Raw genomic sequence first — 20,059 nt, forward strand, 5'->3', positions numbered from 1 at the left:
GTTCCCTAAGAGGAAAAGAGTCTTAACATCTTATGCATATTTCCAAAGACCTAAACTACCTCAGGATTAAAGAAGAAAACATCCATCACTAGAAAGTAACACATTTGCTGGCAGCCTGCTCTCTGCAGCTTGGTATAACCTAAAGATACCACTGATACATATTGCACTGATGTACCACTACAGGCTGGTACTAAGGATGTTTCTTCTAAACATATGGAATTGCCCCAAGCTAGCAAGTTGTTTAATGGCATATTGGATCCATATGTTAAAGAGCGGGAAATTACTTTTAAGAGTGAAAAGCTATAATTATTTTCTCTGTTACTAGCCAGCACATTGCAAATCAGCTTCTCAAGGATGCAGATTCTCCACACAGTATAGCTCAAACCTCAGCTTCTCTTTTTATTTTGATAAAGATGAATCTGAAATATGGTGTTCCAATAAATTTTCCCCTGGATCGCTTATGACATCATCATCTTGGATGCTTTTTTAAAATGAGTATTCCTGGGCCACCATCCCAGACTCAGAGAATCAAATCTCTTAAATTTTTGAACTAAATAGATGGGACTTCAGAATGCTTCAGCTTAAGCTGACTAGATCACTCTCTAAGGACCCACTACATTTGGGAACCACTGTTGCAGGCACAGGACAGCTGGTTACCTGCAGAAAATGCTTGGACAGAGTTTGGTTAAATTACTGCTTAAGGTACAGGCCACATTAAATTAAAAAAAAAATACTATTAAAGTGATTGTGGATTTGTTATCAAAGAAAATAACTGCCAGGCCTTTACCCTCCATTCTTCTATTAAGGTGTTGACTGCACACTAAAGGGAAGGCATCAAAGTTGTGGTAGTTGTATTGGAAAACACACCCCCCACCCATACACTTTTGTATAGGACAGACTTAATTGGCTATTCTTGTTTACTTTTATTTTAGTTTAGAGCTTTCAGTTTGAAAAGAACACAGGACAGAAGATTGTTGAGATTTATTCATACACACACACTCAAACATGCAGCAATATCTCTAACTTGTACTAGCAACACAGTAACCAAAGGGCAGCTGCAAGTGCTCAATTTCTTTAATTTTTTCAATTAAATATATTTAATTTTTAAAAATAATTAGGAAGCAAATATCAAGCAGGGGAGGAAACTAGAGATTCAATAATTCTGTTTCAGTTTCACTGTCAAAATTTGCTTTATCTGGCCCGGTTTTTACTTTTACTTCTAACCCTAGTTTTAAAGGTTTTTTGGTATGTCATACCCCAATCTTCTTGAACTAAGATACGATTGGGTCAATTTATTTTTAGTCAATATAGGAATCAAAGATTGGAAAGATACCTCTGTCACACCAACCCAGAACTCAGGCCTTCCTCGTGTCCAGTATGTGAATTTTTCCTTTGGTTAGGGGGCCCAAGTCTAGAGATAGCAACTACATATTCGGCTACTTTTCTTGGCAGGGATGGATTATGCACTAAGAAAGTTATTAGTTTAGTTTTTCGTGTGAAAAGGGCGGGGGCAGGAGAGAGAGCAAAGGATAAGAAAAGGTGTTTTTTCTTTGCTATTAGAGCCAACACTTCACACCCAGGCAATTCATTCTGTAAAAATATCCATGTAAACAATGTGGAGATAAAGGTCACTTGCTAGCTTTCCAGCAGTTGTGGAGGTAATAATATTACTTAGCCTTCCATCTTAAGTACTTTGGGTTGTAAATGGCGAATTTTCCAGCATTCCCTGAGGTTTAGAAGAATGACTCAGAGTGATATCACATCAACCTATTTGGAAATCTCAGCAACTACATAGCAGATTGACGGGTTTTCTCCCTTCAAAAGGTTGCTTCTGTCAAATGACAACTATTGTCACAAGAAGAAATGTTCATGAATTCAGTATTTATTGTCTGACCCTATCATTTCCTACTTGATTCCTGGTTGTCTTTTACAACTTGCAATATTCCTGAGAAAAAGCTACAAAGAAAACAATAATGATTTTCCCAAAAGCCTGCAAAGAAAAGCCCTGTCTTAAATTCTATAAAACTGAGTTGTGATTCCAATAATACACTGCTCAATTCTTCTGAAGAGTAGGTGGCAGTGAAAATTGTTATTTAACAGGGTTACATGACAGTATTTAGCTAACTATTGTTATTTTACTTTCACTTATGTCCAATCACACTTTATCTGTTTTTTTTTAAATGTCGTACCCTGGAAAGAATGTAGTTGGATTATTATCGGCATGAGTAATAAACTCAGTGCATATCTTTCTTTGCAGAGATTACTGGAGAAGATTCTCTGCTTTCCCCTATATCTTATAAAAAAGGAAAACACCATTTTGTACTATTTAGTGAAAACGCTTGCTTGCTGTCTCCTCTTAAAAATAAGGGCTAAATCTTTTTCATTGACATACTTAATGCCAATCAGAGTGCCTGCCACAAGGTAGACTCACTGTAGTAATTCATAGAATAGATTACTAAATGAATGGATGAATGAAGAAATCAGAGAGGATTTAAAAAGATTGTTCCCTCTATCACAAAGTAGCTTAGCACATGGTTTTTCAAACTTAAATGTGCAGATGAATCACCTGGGGAGCACCTGGTGAAATGTGGAGTCTAATTGATAGGTCTGAAGTAGAGCCTGACATACTTAATTTCTATCTGAGGTGATGCAAAGGTTTTGGTCTATGGAACCCGTTTTGAGAAGCAAGTTGAAAGTATCATTGCAAGCAGCAAATTTCCTAGTTCTTGACTTTTTAAATAAGATGAACAATTTTGACATTTAAAATGAATGCTGAGGGTTGCTATATGATATTTTAATTTTTATATTTGTTAGTTAGAAGAGAATAATATAAATAGATCCTTTACATTCAGTTTCACTTTTAAATGTAACTGCATTTTATTTTTCAAAGAAGCAAAATAATACACATTATAAATGCAATATAATATTTATTAGATCTGCATAGAATACATTTAGCATTTTAAATCCTTTCAGGCAAGTTGTCCTTTTGTACCCAACATATGGTCTGTGAACCAATGGGGGTCCCGAGGTCCAACAAGTCCATGAGTTCAAAATTATTTTCATGATAAAATGAAGATGCTTTTACCACCCTGATTTTTTGAAAACTAAGATATTTGTCTTTTTTCATTGCACTGACATTTGTTTGGATGGGGCAAAAGTAATAGCTTCATAGCATGAATCAGCAGTGGCACCAGCTGAACTATTAGTCACTCTATTACTGACTGCCGTCTACTTATAGTAAAAATAATGTCATTTCACTGAAGAATGTCCATGATGAAGGAATTCAAATTATACTTCATTAATTTTGACCTTAAGTTCATGTCCTTTTGACATTCTGTTTGATGAAAAAGACTATGCATACATACTTTAGCATAATGGTTTACAATGCATATTTCAAGAAAAGCACCTGTGCAATCATGTGAGTTGTGAGGAAAACCACTAAGTGTTTGGTATTTTTATAGAACACAATTTAATTTACCTTGAAAAAAGTGACAAACCATAATTTTTCTGATTTCAGTATTATTGGCAGACATCTTATTGAAAATGAGGAAAATGAGTCTGTCCTGTCAAGGTAAGCAACTAACAGTATTTGTTGCCACTGATAGAATTTGAGCTTGTAAAGAAAACCCTATTATTAAAATGTGTGTCTGCCATTGCAAATTTGACAGCTCACTAGTACCTAATACTTTTCTGATAAAAAGAGTGGTGATATTTAAAAATACAATTTTGTTTCTTAATTTTGGATAATGAAATCTGTCAACATTTGGAAGATGTGAATTACACATCAAAACAATATTTTCCAAATGATCAGTGAACTACTAGAAAATCATACAGGATAAAATATCCGTTCACAAATAAGGAAGATGAGTGGATTTTAGTGTAACAGGGTAATAAGTTCATTGATATGGGTTTAAATTCCACATTGAAACTAATGAGTTTTTAAGTGTCATTTGACCACAATGTCTATTGCTCCCATGTTTATGTCCATGTGTGTTCAATGTTCAGCTTTCACTTTTAAGTAAGAACATGCAGTATTTGGTTTTCTGTTCCTGCATTACTTTGATTAGAATTATGGCCTCCAGCTCCATTCATGTTGCCTCAATGACATAATTTCATTCTTTTGATGGCTGTGTAGTATTCCATGGGCAACTGTGTTAATTCCATGTCTTTGCTATTATGAATAGTGCAGTGATGAATTTGCAAGTGCATGAGGCTTTTAAGTAGAATGATTTCTTTTCTTTTTTTTTTTTTTTTTTGAGACGGAGTCTGGCTCTGTCGCCCAGGCTGGAGTGCAGTGGCCGGATCTCAGCTCACTACAAGCTCCGCCTCCCAGGTTTACACCATTCTCCTGCCTCAGCCTCCGGAGCAGCTGGGACTACAGGCGCCCGCCACCTCGCCCGGCTAGCTTTTTGTATTTTTAGCAGAGACGGGGTTTCACCGTGTTAGCCAGGATGGTCTCGATCTGCTGACCTCATGATCCGCCCATCTCGGCCTCCCAAAGTGCTGGGATTACAGGCTTGAGCCACCGCGCCCGGCCGAATGATTTATTTTCTTTTGTGTATATACCAAGTAACGGGATTGCTGGGCTGAATGGTGGCTCAGTTTTAAATTCTTTGAGAAATCTCCAGACTGCTTTCCACAGTAGCTGGATTAATTTACATTCCCACCAACAATATATAAGTGCTTCCTTTTCGTCTACAGCCTCCCCAGCATCTATTGTTTTTTCTGCATTTTAATAATATCCTTTATGACTGGTGTGAGATGGTATCTCACTGTGGTTTTGGTTTGTATTTCTCTGAAGATTAGTGACACTGAGCATTTTTTCACATGTTTGTTGGTTACTCGTATATTTTGTTTCAAGAAGTGTCTGTTCAAGTACTTTGCCCATTTTTAATGGAGTTATTTCTGTTTTTGCTTCTTGATTTGTTAAGTTTCCTATAAATTCTGGACATTAGGCCTATTAGAGGGTGGAGGGAAGCAGGAGCATAAAGTCTACCTATAGGGTGCTGTGCTCACTATTTGGGTGATGAGATCTGTATTTCAAACCACAGTATCACATGATATTTCCGTGTGACAAATATGCATATGTACCCTCTGGATCTAAAATAAAAGTTGAAATTTTTAAAAAATCATACCTCAATAAGGGTGGAAAAAAACCCTATTTCAGCAATTGTTATTAAGCTAAAAAAAAAAAGGAAGAAAGAGGGCTGATCTGGATGAAGGTTAGGGGAAGGGAGGAGCCTGCTAATATATAGGGAAAAGACAGTAAAGATGTGTGTGTGTGTGTGTGTGTGTGTGTGTTCATAGTTATGTATCAAAAGGGCAAATAAACAATTTAAAAAGAAAAATATGAAAAATATATAATATGCAGTTTCCATATGCCATGTTATATGAGCATAATTTCAATTATATAACTCATGTCATTCTATAATACATGAAAATAAAATTACCAATTCAAATATTGCTTTTCTATTCTTTCCTGCATTATTTTCTTTGAAGTATGTCTTAATTTAATAAAATGCTATAGTCTTCCAAGCAATCCTGCATTACGTCTAACACACACACACACACACAATACACAAACAATACACATATGTATAAATGATTTTAATATGTATTTATGAAATTATATCTATAACTGTAAAATGTCTATTAGCTGATAAATTGATCATACAATTGTACTTCATTTAATTTTCAGTCATTGCAAATGTATTTGCAACTTACAAGTGAGTGTTTATGTGCATATGAGGTTTTTTTGATAACACTAGTCAAGTACTTGTTACCATTGTTGAATTTACAGATTAGAGTGCAAAATATGCATTGATTTTCAAAGAGTTCTCAAACAATGTTTTTTTTTTCTGTTCTTTTTGTAGTTCCCATGGGATAGCTAATTTAGAGTGAAAATAAAATACTGGCGTAAATACTATTTCATTATACTGAAATACTGGAAAAAATAATGAGTTTGTTAACCTCCTCTAATGTCTCATAAGTGTAATGACATTGAAATGTAATTCAGTTTTATTTTTTGAAAAATTTATTACCGAAATTATAATATATAGTAGATAAAAAGGTCAATAATCTGGATACAACATTGTTCAAGCAAAGGTCTTGCAGTTTTGTATAATTGGCCTTGTAATGGCAAAATTCTGTAACAGGTCCACTGATGCAATTACAAAGTGAAGTAAATAAATAAAATAATTTCCTCTGTTTTACTCTAGAGCAAGGATTCAGCAAACTTATTCTGTAATAAAAAGCAGATAGTCAATATGTTTGACTTTGTGGGCTACATGGTGTCTGTGGCATCTACTCAACTTCATTGCAGTGTGAAAAGAGCCAGTGTCTGAGGCTGTGTTTCAGTAAAACTGTAATCCCAAAATTCACATAGAGTCAGTCAGCCAGATTTGGCCTAGAGGGTTGTATTTCCAAACTGCAGCTCCAGTAAGATGATGACTCTTGTCACTGGATCACTGGTACAAACAAATGTCTGGCACTCAGTTTAATACTAGTAATTGTTAGTAGTAGTATTCTTTCTGATTTAGAAGAAGAGTTGAACACAAGCTGTGTGCCAGTCACTGACCCAGTATGCACAGTACGGGAATCAATGATCTCAATGTCAAGTCAAAGTTATCAATATATACTTTACCAAGAATATCAAATTTGATGGGGCTGCACACAGATATATGCTGTGTTCATGTCAGGGGTCCGTAGAAAGAAAAATCATGAAGCCATAAGTGACAAAGTGTCACAAGTTGATTTTTTAAGGATGAATACATATTGATTATTTTGAAATAGGATTTTAAAAGAATACAAATAAGAAGGTATTTGTATTTGTCTATTATGCTTTAGATGTGTGGAATTTCATGCTTATGACAGGTATCAGGTTCAGTGTATCTGACACTATGTTTTACCTTTATTATTGTTTTTATCTGGGTTGCTTATATTTCCCTGATACTGGCAGCTCCATGAGAGTAGCCACTTTGTTTTGTTTATTGCTATATCCTCAGTCAGTCAATGTCATGTGGGATTTAGATCAGCAATGATGGCTGTAGAATCCCATGCATGTACCCCTTCTCTGATGGAGTTCTCAAGCAATTGAGAAAAATGAACAGACAGATGGGGCTTCCATGTGTCTCTATGACTTTGTACATAGGCAATGATATTCATAATAAATGACATTTCATAGGGCCATCATGGGAATTTAATGAGATGATACCTATAAAGCACTTATGGCAGTGCTACAAGTCATAATTATGTTTTTAAGTAAACACTAACTAAATTAATGTAGAGTTTCCCTCATGGTGTATTTAAATATTTTAGTTTATATCCATAATAATATTTAAAATTAAGAAAACAACAACACATTTAGGTTCTTACTGTGTTAATGGAAAATTTAATTCTACTTGATTACAATTATACAGGACTCTTAGATTCATTCTTTGTCAATACAAAATGTTTCTTTCTTCCTTGAATCAATTGTTTACTGTGAAACTGTAATAGCTTTAATGTTCCACTTAAATATTTTTTAATTACTATTATCTTATTCACAATAATACTTAAAATGAGACATTAAAACCTATAAATGTGGGTTCCTGTTCTTGTAAGGGAAATTCAAGTCCACATGTTTAGGATTATAAGGTAATGTTGGATTAATTCATATATTATATATGTTTGTTGTGGAACTAAAATAGCATTAAATAGTCGATTTAAGAGTAGAGTAGAAATAAGGAAAATAAAGAGTATCATCTATGGTATGGTATCATCCATGACAAAACCTTTGATGTGGTAGAGCTTCCTTTGACCCATTTGATTTACCTCCCATCCACCTCCCTCCTGATGAGTGCTGCTTCAGGGTCCTTGTGGACCATATTAACTGGACACCATATTCAAAGGTAATCACCAATGAGAAGGTGATCAGAGGAAAGGATCAGAGTGAGATTGAAGAATGTATTCTTTTGCAGGGTGGATGATTCAACCTCTGAACAGGTCACAGGCAACCCTCTCACTTGCTCTTTCTCTCTTTCTCAGTCTCTCTCTCTCTCTCTCTCCCCCCTTTAAGAGTTCAGGGTGGTGGTCCCTTCATTCCTTCCTTTAGGCCTGGGAGAGACACTGCTCCTCCTCATTTTTTATTAGGCTCAGGATATTGCCCCAAACTGTGTGGTTTCCCTGCATCCTGCTACAACTTTGTAAACAATCAGTAATCCCAATTTGAATGACACATATTTTTCTCTTCTTCTCCTTCTCCTTCTTTTGACATTGATGATACACTTTAGGTACAAATAAGAGAAAAATGGTTTGGGGAATATAAATTATTTGTCTTCACCTTGAAGCTTAGAGGCAGATAGGAATGCAGAATTGAGGTCTTTCAATTATAGTTAAGGATGCTTTTCTTTTCTTTTTTTTTGAGATATAGTATCACTCTGTTGCCCAGCCTGGAGTGCAGTGGCACAATCTTGGCTCACTGAAACCTCCACCTCCGAGGCTCAAGTGATTCTCCGGCTTCCACCTCCCTAGTAGCTGGGATTACAGGCGCCCACCATGACACCCTGGCTAATTTTTGTACTTTTATTAGAGACAGGGTTTCACCATGTTGGCCAGGCTGGCCTCGAACTGCTGACCTCAGGTAATCCACCCTTCTCGGCCTCCCAAAGTGTTGAGATTACAGGCATGAGCCACTGCACTATTGGATCAGGTGATTATGGAGGCCACGATGCCCCAGAATCTGCCCTCTGCAAGCTGGAGAAGCAGGGAAGCCACTGGTATGATTCAGCCTGAATCCAAAGGTCACAGAACCAGCAGTACTAAGGACCTGAGATGAATGTCTCGGCATAAGAACAGAGAGACAATTTGTCCTTTTGTTCTATTCTGGTCCTCAATGGATTAGAGGATGCTCGCCCACATTGGCGAGGACAAATCTTCTTCACTTAGTCTCCTGATTCGAATGCTAGCTAGTCTCTTCCAGAAACACACTCAGAGACATACCCAGAAACAGTGTTTCATCAGCTCTCTGGGTATCCCCAAACCTAATCGAGTTAACACTAGAATTGTATCATTTTACCCCATAGAAATATTATAAAGTTGAATTGAGATAAACTTCTAAGAGCCCAGACCATACAAAGCACAAATAAATGCTTGCCATTGCATAATTTCTATTAGTTGCTTTAGTAAGTAATATTACTTTCAAAAAGTTAATTTAAGTGAAATCAAAACGAATATTTCATTTATTATTTTTCCATCCTATTAAATTTGTTAAATGTGAGCTGATTATATTGAATTTTATTCAACATTCATCATTAAACTTGGGCCCTTTACTGAATCTGGGGCTCTGAAATTACTTGACATTTTATTCTCATTCTGAAGAAATGTATGTTCTTTGGGTTAATGAATAAAAAGAATTGTGACAATTTCATAAAAATTAACCAAAATTGTATTTTTTTGTTTGAAAACTCCATTACTTTATAAGATAATAAGTTGTTGTGGTTGTTCTTTTTGTTTTTTGGTGAGGTGGTGTGACTAGAGATCAATAGATACTTTGGAAGTCATATAAATTTCCAGAGTCCACTATAAATTTTAGACTATAAATGAAGATGTGTATTTCATAGCTACAAGGATTTATGCAATTAAATAAAATGACATTTTTGTGTTCTAACACATTTAAAGTAGAATTGTAAAATCACATTGTCATTATTCTAAACAAACTCCACACTGATGGAATCTTTATTTTTACATGCTCAGATAGAAATACAGAGGCAGACATACTCTACATATTGTTTTATCTTAATTTTAAATGAAAAGAGGTATTTCACTTAGGTAATCTACAGGTTGTAATAGTAAGTTAGAATTTCCAAAAAACAAATTTAAGAATCCTTTTACTTGAGTAAACAATTTCTTTAAAAAATATGTTCACATTAAAAATAATAGTTTTCCCTGAAAAAAACATTCTTATTTATTGACTTGAGCTAAGAAATATTAAAAATAGAATAGAACAGCCACAACTGACAAATGGGATCCAATTAAACTAAAAAGCTTCTGCATGGCAAAAGAAACTATTGGGGGAAACTGCCCCCAATATTTCAATGTAGACTCTTTCTATTTTCCATAAGTTTTGGCTGGCTGAGAAATAAAGAGAGACAGTATAAAGAGAGGAATTTTACAGCCGGACTGCCAGAAGTGACAACACATATCTGTAGGACCATGATGACCCCCTGAGTCTCAGACCAGCAAATTTTTATTAAGGGTTTCAAAAAGGGATGGGGGGAAGAACTGAGAGTAGGTACAAAGATCACATACTTCAAAGAGCAAAAAGCAGAACCACTGACAAGGGTCCAACAAAGATCACATGCTTTTGAGGGAACAGGACAAAGGGCAAAAGCAGAACCACTAATAAGGGTCCAACAAAGATCACAGGACAAAGAGCAAAAGCAGAACCACTGATAAGGGTCTATGTTCAGCGATGCACCTATTGTCCTGATAAACATCTTAAACAACAGAAAACAGGGTTCTCGAGCAGAGAACCTGTCTGACCACAAATTTACCAGGGCAGAGTTTTCCTAACCCTAGTAAGCCTGAGGGTTCTGCAGGAGACCAGGTCGTATCTCAGTCCTTAACTGCACAAGACAGACATTCCCAGAGCAAGCATTTATAGACCTCCCCGCAGGAATGCATTCCTTTCCCAGGGTATTAATATTAATATTCCTTGCCAGGAAAAGAATTAAGCAGTATCTTTCCTACTTGCACGTCCATTTATAGGTTCTCTGCAAGAAGAAAAATATAACTCTTTTTGCCTGACTCCGTAGGCAGTCAGACCTTATGGTTGTCTTCCCTTGTTCCATAAAAATCGCTGTTATTCTGTTCTTTTTCAAAGTGCACTAATTTCATATTGTTCAAATACATATGTTTTACAATCAATTTGTACAGATAACATAATTATCACAGTGGTCCTGAGGTGATGTACATCCTCAGCTTACAGAAATAACAGGATTAAGAGATTAAAGACAGGCATAAGAAATTATAAAAGTATATTGTATATAAAAGCATATAAAAGTATGGATAAATGTCCATATTAAGATGAAATCTTCACAAATTATGTTTCTTTGCTGTGGCTACAGCTGGTCCCACCATTCAGAGTCCCTGACTTCCCACAACAAGAAACTAGCATCTGCACAAACAGGCAAACTACAGAATGGGAGAGAAATTTTGCAATCTACCCACCTACAGAATATCCAGAATCTACAAGGAATTTAAGTAAATTTACAAGAAAAAAAAATCAAAAAGTGGGCAAAGGATATGAACAGACACTTCTCAAAAGAAGACATTTATGAAGCCAACAAACATATGAAAAACAGCTCATCATCACTGGTCATTAGAGAAATGCAGATCAAAACAAAAACTGAGATACCATCTCATGCCAGTTAGAATGGCTATTATTAAAAAGTCAGAAAACAGCAGATGCTGGAAAGGATGTGGAGATATAGGAATGTTTTTACACTGTTGGTGGGATTGTAAATTAGTTCAACCATTGTGGAAGACAACGTGTGGTGATCGCTCAAGGATCTAGAACCAGAAACACCATTTGACCCAGCCGTCCCATTACTGGGTATATACCCAAAGGATTATAAATTATTTTACAATAACGATTTATTTATGTTTATTGTAGCACTATTACCATAGTATAAACTTGGAACCAACCCAAATACTTATCAATGATGGGTTGGATAAAGAAAATGTTGCACATATACACCATAGAATACTATGCATCCATAGAAAAAAAATTAGCTCATGTCTGTTGCAGGGACATGGATGTAGCTAGAAGTCATCATTCTCAGCAAACTAACACAGAAACAGAAAACCAAATACCACATCTTCTCACTCGTAAGTGGGAGTCAAACAATGAAAACACATAGACACAGGGAAGGGAATATCACACACTGGGGCCTGTTGGGGAGTGGGGGGCAAAGGGAGGCAGAACATGAGGACAAATAGCTAATGTACATGGGGCTTAAAACCTAGATGATTGGTTGATAAGTGGAACAAACCATCATGGCACATGTACACCTATGTAACAAACCTGCACATTCTGCATGTGTCGCAGAACTTAAAGTAAAACTTTTTTTAAAAAACAAATTTTTGAAAAGAAATAGAAATAACCTTTATGTTATCTAGAATCTATAATTATCTAAATTCAACCCTCCCTTTAAATTAGCATATATCTGTGATATATTATCATATATGTATATATGTATGTACATGTATCTATATATCTTTATGTATAGATTATAAATATATATATCTACATATAGATTTGTATGTATATGCTAAGCTATCTATGTATATACAGATATGCAGATATACATATATCTTTAAATTACCATATATCTGTATATATGTTTATAGGTATCAGTATATACATATAAATTTACACATATATTTCTGTAGATCTATATTATATGGCTATGTTAGCATATAGATATAGTTATATACCTATAAATCTATACATATATGCTAATATATACATATATAGATATACAGTGATATGCTAATATATGCTAATATAACTCTAAACAATAGAAAGACTGACAGTATGAATCTTTTTATTTACCTGGTTTTATAATCTACACCATATGGTGCTTGCTGGAATGACATTTATAGTGCAAGAAAAATCTCTTGATCTAAAGCATGCTTTAAAATCCCTGTTCCCTCTGGTGTGTTTATTAACACTTTTCCTAATCTTTACATGAATTCTGAATGAGGTTTAAATTACTCCATCTGTATTCCTGCTTGATATCATAGCACAGCAAATATTAACTATACAAAAGTTATATGCAAAAATTGAAGAGACACAGTAATTTGGTAAATAAACTTGTGTATAAGATTTTTCTCAGAATCCCCATTCAGTTCTATTTAAAGAAAAATTTTATTATAATTTGCATTTTAATTATACTTTACGTATTACATACTAAATATCAGTGCAGTTTTCAAAATTAATTGAACATGAATAAAATACACTAAATGTGGAGATCGTCTTTTTATAAAATCAGAAAATAGATTTTTTTGTGAATTGCCTATTGTATTCTTTCTTTTTTTTTTTATTTGCGGCAGCAAATCTTGGTTGCCCTTTAAAAAGCCCTTCAAATTGGATTAAAATCTAGACATTCAAATGGAAAATATAAGAAAGAATTCAGCATCCTCCTGTGGTTAATAATTTTTTGTCTTTCTTCTAACCATTGTTGACTAGCACTTCTGGTTGCACCAATACCCATCCACACTTAGGAGACCATGCCTCAATTCTCATGGGCAGCAAGAGGAGAGTGTTCCATTTTCCCAATGCGATCAAGTGCTGTTGTATTCGATCTGCTTTTTCAGTGTCCATTTTGTATTTTTATATTTTGCTTTTTTATATTTTGCACTTAACTTTAACTGTGGTGATACTATTTTTAAGAATTTAAGTCAAAATTACAGAGGATTGGGATATTAATATATTGTTGATAATTAGAAATGATGGCTTACAATTTAAAAAACTGAGTATGTGGGTATATCATAGTGTCCTTAAGACTGGATTTATTGTTGTTGCTGTGTTCTTGGCTTATTTTGTTCATTGAAGCACCCGGCGTATTTAATTATATCAAGCAGCTGTTGTGCAAGGGCAGCAGATGTTTTGCATAATGTTTATTTACATTGCCATAATGTAATTTGGGAGGCCATCATGATTCCATCTTTGTGGCCAATCCCATATTTCCTTTGTCGATTCTGTGGGCAATGAACTTCTATCTTCATCAGAGCTTGAAGTGACAAAATAAACTAAATAAAATCGTTATATATTACTGTATGTTTTGTGAGTTATGGACAGCAGTGTATAATTTCTTCTCTACAGACTTAGTGATAACTTATTGAAAAAGGCATGAGGATTACAAAATACTCAGTACAAGAGCATATTTAGGCATTTACATTTGGAAACAAAATTTGTGTGCTCCTTCAGACTTCTCCCAAACTTTGCCTTATTTTTCTCTCTTGTTTGACATATCTCTTGTGCCAGAATGCCCACCACTTTCAAATATGAGTGAAACACCCTCATCTGGTTGCATGAGAGGTTACCAAATAGCCTGGAAGTGTGAGCAAGTTACTCCCCATGACATGAACCTTAACTAGTGAGAAACAGGATATTTTACATCATTGTGCATTTGTTTTCACATTGTAGTCTATGAATTTTTGCTGTTTGTTTTACTTTTCAAATATGTATATATTATATTAATATTTATTTATTTATTTATAGAGAAGAAGTCTTGCTGTATTTCCGAGGCTGCTCTTGAACTCCTGGCCTCAAGAGATTCTGCCACCTGAGCCTCCCATGTAGCTGGGATTACAGGCCAAGCTGCCTTGCCTGGCTTCAATGTTTACTGTTAATAAAATGAAGTTACACTGGTGAGCTAAACAGTTTATCATCAGGAAGTGATCCATAAGTTATATTTGTTTAATATGAATATAGCTATACCAGTTTCCTCTTTGCTAGTATTTGCATGATTTATTTTTTGCTCATTTATAGCAACCTTTTTTCTTTCTGCTATAGTTTTACCTTTGCCTCTTTTAAGCAGTAGATTATGGGGTTTGACCTTTTTGTTTCATCCAACATTCTTTTGACAAAGATATTTAGTTCATTTATATTTATGTGATTACTGAAATCTTTAGGTTGAAATCTACAGCATTGTTTTGTACTTTACAGTTGATCGGCTCCCACTTTCTTTGTCCTTTCTTGTCTGATTTGATGTTGTTGGTTATATTTTTATTGGCTTATTTGATCATTTGCATTTATAATTTTACTATAATTTCAAAATAATTTTACAAGAAGCTTGAAATCTTTATGGCTATCACTAATAAAAGTAGTCTTTATTCTATGGTATTTAAATATGGTTATTTTAATTTGTTATTAAATATGATGGCTAATTCTGTGTTAGCAGTGAGATGTGAAAGCAGAAAAGTAAAGTTACATAACAACATAGCTTAAGTGAGAAAAGGGATATAAAATAATTTACAGAAGCTCAACAAACTAGTCGAAAGTAGAATTCATTAAAATTTAATTTCACGTTTATTCAAGAAAATATTTTTGTTGTGGGATGTCAGGGACCCCAAACGGAGGGATCGACTGAAGCCACGGCAGAAGAACATAAAATGTGAAGATTTCGTGGACATGTATTAGTCCCCAAATTAATACTTTTATAATTTCTTACACCTGTCTTTACTGTAATCTCTGAACATAAATTGTGAAGATTTCATGGACACTTATCACTTCCCCAAGGAATATCCTTGTGATTTCCTATGCCTGTCTTTACTTTAATCTCTTAATACTGTCATCTTCTTTGTAAGCTGAGGAGAATGAATGTCGCCTCACGACCCTGTGATTGTATCAACTGCATAAATTGTTTGTAGAGCATGTGTGTTTGAATATGAAACTCGGGCATCTTTTAAAAAGAACAGGATAGCAGCCATGTCCAGGGAACAAGAGCGGTAACTTTGAACAGGCCGCCAGATGGAAACAGAGCTATATTCCTCCTCTTTCATAAGCAAATAGGAGAAATATCGCTGAATTCTTTTTCTCAGGAAGGAACATCCCTGAGAAAGAGAATGCGCCCTGAAGGTAGGCCTATAGACGGCCCCTTTTTAAGGCATCCTCTCTTTTATGGTTGAAGCCAGATAAAATAAGCCCCGGTCTCCTATAGTGCTCCCAGGCTTACTAGGATGGGAAAATTCCCACCTAATAAATTGTGGTCAGACAGGTTACCTGCTCTCAAACCTTGTTTCCTAATAAGATGTTATCAAAGACAATGCATGCCCGAAACTTCATAAGCAATTTTAATTTTACCTCATCCGGTGGTCCTGTGATCTCGCTCTGCCTCCATTTGCTTTGTGATGTTTTATTACCTTGCCAAGTACGTGAACTCTGTGACCCACACCCTATTCCTGCACTCCCTTCCCTTTTGAAAATCGCTAATAAAAACTTGCTGGTTTTACGGCTGGGGGAACATCACTGATCCTGCTGACATGTGATGTCTCCCCTGGACACCCAGCTTTAAATTTCTCTCTCTCATGCTCTTTCCCTTTATTTCTCAGCTCAGCCGAGACACTTAAACGAAATAGAAAAGAACCCATGTTAAACATCGGGAGCGGGTTCTCCTGATATATTTTATTCCAAATATTGTCATCCAAAAGTGGAACAGGGTTATTTTCCACAGTGTGAATTCTGCTCGATGAACTTCTTACCCGTTTTAGCTGAGGTAAATTCTCTCAACGAAAACTTCAGAGATTGACGGAATTCCTCATTCCACTTTTCCTCACTGACATGAAATCCAGAGTAGAGCCAGTGAATGTTTGGACCAGATAAGTAAGCAAATATTTGGCCTCAGAGGACCTAAAGGGAATTAGGATATTTATTAGCTACTTTAGAATAGGAACGTATAAATATGAATCCCCCTATGTTAATGAAGTTAGTGTGGGGCAGAGAACATATTTTACACTTCTTAGGCTTTCGTCTCTGTTCCAGCTTCCACTGTAGTTGTCTGAATGCTTCTTTAATTTTTGCCTCATTTAGATTATAAAATGATCCTTCGTAGGGGTAGGAAACTGATTGCTGATATGCTCTAATAATTTTCTTACCCCTCATGTCCTGTGAAGATTTTAGCTGAAACATTTAAGAATATGTGTTTTAAAATAAGCAGTTTAATTTTAGGTGTTAGGACACCTCTTGGTCTCTCAATTTACGCATATGCAGGGGCCATTGAAAACAATATGCTAAGAATAGATAAGGCTCAAGGACAGTATCTCTAGCTAGTTGCACTTTTAATGAACTCCAGTAGTCAAGGACAGTATCTCTAGTTGAACTTTTAATGAACTCTAGTAGGCGCCAAGAAGGTAGACAAACAAGAAAGAGCTTAGAGACAAGGAACTAAGCAGAAGGTTACACCTGGGTGCAGAAAGTTTGTTTTGCATTGTGTTATTTTTGCTGACGTGGGGTTTATGGAGTATAAATAAAGTGAGGCGGAGGCTCTAGGCGCGGCCGCCATGTTCTCTGTTTGTCTTTGTCTCTTGTGTGTGTTCATTCTCCACCACCCCCGGCGCGGTCCTCAATACACATACGTGAAAGAAAGAGAATGGCTTCTATTCACCAAGGGTGAAAGTAAGTTTGAGGGCAGTAATGTTAATTATGTAATAGTAAATTTTTTCAAAGTATGTCAAAACTGTATTTCACTTGATTATCAGCATAGTCTTTTTATGTTTAATGTTCCCCTCCTAGATTTTTAAAAGATTAAAAATAACCTCACCTTTCTTATTTCTATATTTTTATTTAAATTTATTTTTGTTGTTTTTCTCAGTTCCAAAAAATGATGATTAATAAAGACCTTTGCAAGAATGATGACTGTGGGAGAAATCTAACATAGCTAACTCCATCTTGCTTCTAACAACAGAATGTGAAGTTAGAAGCACATTCTGTTCTTGCTCATTCCTCCAACTAAGGGAGAAAACTACTTTATAGTTTAACTTTAAAACAAAGATGATAACAGTCCTTTTTTGAAAGTAACCTCCTCCTTACTCAATAACTGAAACCACCTTTTTAAAACTAATAAATTAGCCAGAAGGTTAGAATTATGGTTCAGAAGTTGTGTAGCCAGAACTGACAAGATTTGTAACCTCCCAAAATATTCTTATAGATAACATCACTATTATAAAACCTGAGATTGGTGTTTTGCATATCTCTCAGACCTGGCATTCTGATGGACCACCTGAAGCAACCCAGGCTGGTAAGTCATACCAAGAAACTAACTCAAGGCTCAGCGTGGTGATTCACATCTGTAATCCAAAAACCTTGGGAAACTGATTGGCAGAGCATCCCCATGCCCAGGTATTCAAGGTTACTGCGAGCTATGATCATGCCACTGCACCCCAGCTTGAACCAAATAGTGAAACCCTGTCTCAATTGTAAAACATTAAAAAGAAAAGGAAAGAAAAGTAACTAATCAACTGATCTTGTGACTCCTATCCAGGAACTGATTCAGGGCAATAAGACAACATCGATTACCTATGATTTTATTCCTGACCTAACCAATCACCACTCCCCTTTGCCTACTCTCCTGCATGCCAAACTGTCCTTAAAAAACTGTAGTTTCTGGGTTCTTAGGGGGATGTATTTGAGAAATACATCCATCCTTTCACTTGGCTGGCCCTGTGATTATTCAACTCTTTTTGTTGTTCTTGTTTTGCCTGTAATACCTGCTGTTCTCAGAGCACTAGCTTTCCTGGGCAGGGGGCAAGAAGGACTTGCTGGGCTGCAACAGATTTTGGGGCTCATCTGGGATAGCCTTTGTGGGCACTTGCCCTCAGTTTGGCAGCCTCTCACTGGTATGACAGATCTGGAGGTGAGCCCAAGTGGTTGAACTGAGGGCACCTCTGGTGCCATCTTGGCCAAGGGAGCACAGTCAACCCACAGTGCTGAACCTACTTTGCAGTGTATAAATGTTTGAGGGGATTTGAATAAATCTTCTGGTAAATATTCAAACACAAACAACAACCATGTCTTTCTCTCAATTGGTTAGGCTCTTTGAAGGTCTTGTGGCTCTTCGTGAGTCTTTGTTGGCTGTCACTAAATAGTAGGAAGGGTCATAGTTTGAGCAGATTTCTCCCCAGTTAGAGAATAGAATGCCTGCTTAGAAGAATATTCTTAGAAATCTTTAATTTGCAATTTTGATTTGAAGGTCTTGTATCTTTCCCTTGTTGTACATATTTGTATGTGTGGAGAAAATCCCCTGAAGGAATTGTTGGTGGAAATCCAGGAGGCAAAACTTGGGAAACTCTCCTTGTTTGTCTGATGGGTCATATTTGAGGAGCACTGAAGGACTTGTTAGCAGAAGCTCAGCAGACCTAACTCAGGGTGACCATTTGCTCTTCCATCTTGCCCAGAGATCACGCATTGAAACTCCTGTTTGGAGGTCATCCCTCTCCACCTTGAATGCAACTAAGACAAGAAGGGCCAAACAATGGCAAGTTTGAGCCTTGTCAGGTTGGTGTTTGGGTGCTGAGCAGGGTGACCAGTGTCTGGGTTCGCTATGTATATATTGCTTAAGCCACAGTGAGAAATGTTAATTAAGTTCCCTCACGCAGCCCACTGGGCAGCATCTTGCAAAACTTGGAGACTTTTCCTAAGGGTCCATGAAATGGAAAATGTGCTTTATAACATGGCTCGGACCCCACAGCTGTGGTGCAGTGGACAGGATCACCAGGGCTACTCTGCCCTCCTGGGGGACAGGAGCCTGATGAGTTGGCAAAAGGATAAGAATTTCTCACCAGCTAGGCTCCTGGTTTCTCCCTCTGTGCTCCCCAGTGGAGCTGACAAAAGTCACTGCTTGTACCCTTGGTGACATTTTGATTAATTGGGGTGGGGGGAGAATTTGTGTGAGCAGTCTTATACTATAGATTTTAGAGATCTCTTATTCTAAACAGTCGATGAGAAAGTCATTTCTTTTTTTAAAAAAAGACACACAATAGTGCCATGGCTAGCCAGGGAAATTATCCTGAGTTTGTAAAGGCTAGAAATATTGGCTGTTTATCCTGGCTCAAATCTGGTAATAAAAGATTTGAAAAGATTTTTCTTAAAGTTCTATAGTCAAAAGTCAACTTAATTAAAACTGACATAGAGGCTGTATATGTGTGTGTATATACACATATTATAGATATAGTTTTAAGGTCTCTGTTCTCTCCCTGTAAAAACTTAGTCAATTGAATTTTGTCCATTTTTCCATTTACCTTTGTCTTTTGCTTCTTTCTCTTGCCACCTTCAGTGCCCACATGGAAGGACCTAGCATAATTTCTAACAGCCTGGGACTTCTTGGGAAAAACAGAAAAAAAAACGCCTTTTGGAGGAACCTCTGTTTTCATCATGGAAACTCAAGAGCTGTAAGCTTTTACACTGTGTTGTCTCATCTTTTTAGCTTTTGAGGGTACCAGTAATTACTTTGTATTGTGAGAAAATTTTTAACCTTGACGTGTGTAATAGCTAAACTGAAGGTATTCCTTTAGAGAT

At 36.1% G+C, this 20,059-nt stretch overlaps 1 long non-coding RNA gene across 1 annotated transcript in view; it reads left to right on the plus strand.

Moving 5' to 3' along the window:
• The window catches only part of LOC117084855, a 19,760-nt gene extending 1,096 nt beyond the window's left edge, over positions 1-18,664 (plus strand). The window contains exons 2-4 of the long non-coding RNA XR_004437713.1: positions 5,732-5,738; positions 17,178-17,190; positions 18,655-18,664. This is a non-coding gene — a long non-coding RNA (uncharacterized LOC117084855). The remainder of the gene's footprint in view (positions 1-5,731; positions 5,739-17,177; positions 17,191-18,654) is intronic.
• Positions 18,665-20,059: the final 1,395 nt, after the last annotated feature.

The sequence above is a fragment of the Trachypithecus francoisi genome, unplaced genomic scaffold (assembly GCF_009764315.1).
Source record: "Trachypithecus francoisi isolate TF-2019V2 unplaced genomic scaffold, Tfra_2.0 Lachesis_group1, whole genome shotgun sequence".
Taxonomy (NCBI): Eukaryota; Metazoa; Chordata; class Mammalia; order Primates; family Cercopithecidae; genus Trachypithecus; species Trachypithecus francoisi.